This window comes from Ornithorhynchus anatinus, chromosome X5, assembly GCF_004115215.2.
Source record: "Ornithorhynchus anatinus isolate Pmale09 chromosome X5, mOrnAna1.pri.v4, whole genome shotgun sequence".
Taxonomy (NCBI): domain Eukaryota; kingdom Metazoa; phylum Chordata; class Mammalia; order Monotremata; family Ornithorhynchidae; genus Ornithorhynchus; species Ornithorhynchus anatinus.
This window is the reverse complement of record NC_041753.1, coordinates 33,408,402-33,412,793: the sequence shown is the minus strand read 5'-3', so window position 1 is coordinate 33,412,793 and position 4,392 is coordinate 33,408,402. Positions and strand designations below refer to the sequence as shown.

The 4,392-nt window shown below is 41.1% G+C and overlaps 1 non-coding gene across 1 annotated transcript; it reads right to left on the bottom strand.

Moving 5' to 3' along the window:
* Positions 1-986: 986 nt before the first annotated feature.
* On the bottom strand, positions 987-1,124 carry LOC114808308. Its single transcript, XR_003756154.1, has one exon. It is a non-coding gene; the product is annotated as a small nucleolar RNA SNORA7 (small nucleolar RNA).
* Positions 1,125-4,392: the final 3,268 nt, after the last annotated feature.

Sequence of the window (4,392 nt, the reverse complement as noted above, 5' to 3'; positions counted from 1 at the left end):
GCTCTTTCCACTAGGCCATGGTGCTTCCCAATTATAGTATACATACACTCGAATTCAAAGGGGGACATATGCACAAGGATATGTGAATAACTAGATCAGTGCCTTTCAAACATTGTATTCATTCTCCCAACTTTACTGTAAGAATTAGCATGACTTCAAGAGACAGAGAAAACTGGGGCAAAAAAAGGCTATGACTTCCCTAAGACTACACCAGTTAAAAATGAGTCAAAAATAAAACCCCATAGCTAACAAAGCCCTGTACCTTATGTGAATGCTCATATTGTTTCAGTCATTTCTAAAATACTAAGTTTTAGAAAGTGTCTTTGGCATTTTTCAGAGTAGCTTTTTTTTCAATTACCAGTCCACTTTCCTAAAAATACAATAATAAAATGCTAATTTGGGGAGTCTGAAGTATATAATAGGATTGCCAAGTGACAATTTCTAAAATGAAGAAACTGAGGCAATAACCGTGACATAATTATATGCCCCTACTACACTCATATCAGTGTGGCTTAGAGCATGGGACTGGGAGTCTGGAGGCCTGGGTTCTAATCCTGGCTCCACCACTGGCCTGCTGTGTGACCTTAAGTAAGTCACTTAACCTCTCTGTGCCCCAGTTTCCTCCTCCATTACATGGGGATAAGATACCTCTTCTCCCTTCCTCTTAAACTGTTAACCCGCTAATATGGTACAGGGACTGTGTTCAATCTGATTGTCATGTATCTATCCTTAGTACAGTGATTGACACATGGCTTGGCTTATGCCGGCAAGGCATTTTCAACCCAGAGCAGCTCCAGGGACACATCTCTTCCAGAACGCCCCACTCTCCATCTGCAATCCTTCTGGTAGTTTATCCATAGAGTTTTCTTAGTAAAACTATGAAGCGGTTTACCATTGACTTCTTCCACGCGGTAAACTTGAGTCTCCTTGAGTCTCCGCTCTCAACTCTCTCCCATGCCGCTGCTGCCCAGCACAGGTTAGCTTGGACTTGTAGCAGATTGCCTTCCACTCGCTAGCCACTGGCCAAGCTAGGAATGGAATGGATAGGCCTCGGCTTGACTCTCCCTCCTGTAGCCGAGACTGGTAGGGTACTGGAAACTCTCCAGGTGCAATCCAGAGAGGGGATTTGATACATAGTAAGAGCTTAATAAGTACCACCATCATGATTCCTATTTGTATTTACTGTTAGATGTCACTGAAGGGATTTTGTTTCTAATTTAATTGTGAAACTGCTTCTAAAAGCAAAAGCTCATACTATACTACAAAATTTAAGCACATTATTCAATTTGAGGAACACAATAATGATGAAAAATGAGTTTGAACAAGGTAATGAAATAGATAATATACTGAAAATAGTATCTTGTCTAGGAATAATTCTGACAAAATGCTAACTATACATCATCCATTCCAGGAACTTAAATTTCACTTAAACTTCTAATCATTTTGAAACCTGTATTGTTTCTGTAACTGTTTAAGACATGGTTAATGATTACAAAATCCCTCCTCATATGCTTTGTTGAATGGTGCAAATGAGAAGGCATTCTTAGTCATAAAGAGCGAATGGTGAGTGGTGGTATTACTGCATTGTTTTCTAGAATGCATCCAGGTGTATAAATCAAAGAGAGTGTTTTATCATCTGAAGCAGAAGAGAGGGTGGGGTGGAGATTAAATGGTTCAACTCTACCTTGTTTTGTAGACTATAAACTAGACTGTAAGCTTGTCATGGGCAGGGAACACCTTCACCAATTTTGCTGTATCATATTCTCCCAGGCGTTTAGTGTGATACTCTGCACACAGTAAGCACACAATAAATAAGATTGACTGATTCTGACTAGTGAATGCATTCTGATGGGACTTTAATAATTGCTTTACTTGTAATTTTACTGAATTTTTTTTACTTTTATATATTTCTTCCACAGAATACCAGATAGCTTTTATTTCAAACCCCCCCCCCCCCAGGTTTGAACAGCTTTCCTCTGTTTAGAAATTGATTCTGTTTCCATAGGAAGTGGAAGAAAAAGAGTGGGGAGAAAAGGGGTGAGTGAGGCTTAGTGCTTTTGAAATAAAAGATTGGGAAACTATTTGAAAACCATTTCAAATATAATTAATTTGGCTGGGGGGACGGGGGAGGGACGGGGGAGGGATGGGGGGAGCTCCCTGGCATAATATAAAATGTTTGTCAATTAGATTTACCAAAAAATCTATTATATTAGCACAGCAAGGATTTTGGTTGGTTATAGGAAACACTTGGGAATGTCTCAGGAATTTCTAAACAAACATCTATCCTGCTGTTCCCCCAAGGAATGGCAAAAAGCCTACCCAAGGGAACTTTAGAGAGGAGCAATAGACTGGGAGAGATCTGATTGAGAGCTTTAATTCAAGGGAGAAACTATCTGTAATCTCAAATTTGCAGTTTGTGTTTTCATATATATGCCATCATCAGTCTCTCACCAGCTACCTGCAAACTGTAACAAAGACTATCTAATTACTTCCAGAAAGGTGTGGGGCATTTTTTCTACATACCATAATTTTGTATTTATCATACGAGAGCTACGCAAAGAAAAAATATATTTTGAGGCCTGATATTTTCAACATGGGTTGCATAGCAACACGTAAAGGACTTTCAACATTGTGTTTGTATGTGTGTGTGTTCAGCAAAGGCTGCTATTAGTTTTCTACTATTTGCCAAACACTGTACTAAGCAATGGGGTAGATATAAGATACTCAGCTTGGACACAGACCCTGTCCCACACAGGGCTCACAGTCTAAGTAGGAGGAAGTAGGATTTAATCCTCACTTTACAGATGGGGAAATTGTGACACAGAGAAGTTAAGTGACTTTCCTAAGGTCACCCAGCAGACAAGTGCTGGAACCAGGATTAGAACCCAGGTCCTCTGATTCCCAAACCAATACTCTTTCCACTAGGCCATGCTGCTTCTCATGGAGTCAAATCAAAAGATGGTTTGGAGTCGAATCAAAGGATGAGTGTCTTATATAGAATAAATGGGATATCAAGTCACAAAGTGAGCTCAAAACCAATTTAGAGGGAATGTGCTGTACCAGAAAGAAGTCTTGAAATAACTAGAGGAGATTAATATTTTCAGACCATGCAAGTTATGGATAGAAAATTTCTGGTTTTAATCTTTTTTGTTCAAGCATGAGAAAGCTACAGAAGAGGAGTAAGAAAATTTAAGTTCAGGCCTATCATTTCTCAAACATCAAGATCCCACTTCCTTCCAAGATATCTTTTTCCCAATCTTATTTTGTAAGAGATTCAACTCACTCCATCTCCCTCTGCCTTCCAAGAAATTATTCTCCCTATCCCTGCCTCTCCATCATCTCCATAAAGCATCATTCAGCTCACATCTCTCCTCTCCTCTAAAGGCCTCCAAAGACTACCTTTCCCCACTTAACCACTGGTGTCTGAACAATACCCACTGTAATGGCAAGGGGTCAGAAAAAGTGCACAAGTCTATTTTCTCGGACTATGTATGCAAGAGATTCTCTGACAAAAGCCCTCACTCTGATAAATGCACTCTTACTTTTGGCAGTGTCATCTTCAAATCAAAGGACAACTCTACATTACTTATGACCAGGGTCAGGTTCCAGACCAAACTAAAGATTTACAGAGCTGTAATGTCATCCAACCTACTTTCTGTCTGTTAAGTCCTGGACCACACACAGTGGCACATCCAGCTCCTTGAATAGTTCCACCCGTGTCACTTAAGGGCTGGTAGAAAATGGTGAGACCGAATTTTGAAAAATAAACATTGGAGCATAGTCAGTGTCCTAGCATTGAAGCTAAGTTCACCTTAACAGAGCTCTGCTGGATGGGACATGTGAGGAAAATGAACTACAGCAGGACACCCAAACAGCTGCTCTTCAGAGCACTAAAACTGAGAAACCGAAAGCAAGAAAGAGAGAGGAAGTGTTGTACGGACATGCTGAAAACAAAAGCCTCAGACAAGGCCACCTCCCAGCTGAAAACTGGGACTCCAGGGCAGTGTCTAGGCCTGCATGGTGCACTGCCATCAGGAGGGGAGGAGCTGTCTTTATGCAAGAAGCTTCATATGGAAAGAAAGACAAGGAGACAAAAGAGAAAACAGTGCCAGGCACTACAAGCATTAGGCACAGTCACACAACACGGGACAACATTTTTCTGTGCCCCGTGTGGCTGGGTCAGTGGATTCTGCATTGGCCTTTTCAGCCACACACTCACTCTGAGGTCAACTTCGCCATCAATAGTGTCTTCTAATAACGAAGAGTGGTATTCATGATTTGGGAACTTAAGCAGTTGCCCCTGGGAACTCAGTAATGTAGCCCCCAACACCAATGTGGTAAGTGTAAATTGAGCTTGAAGAGAGGGAGGGGTGCCTGGATAGAAGAGGGGTG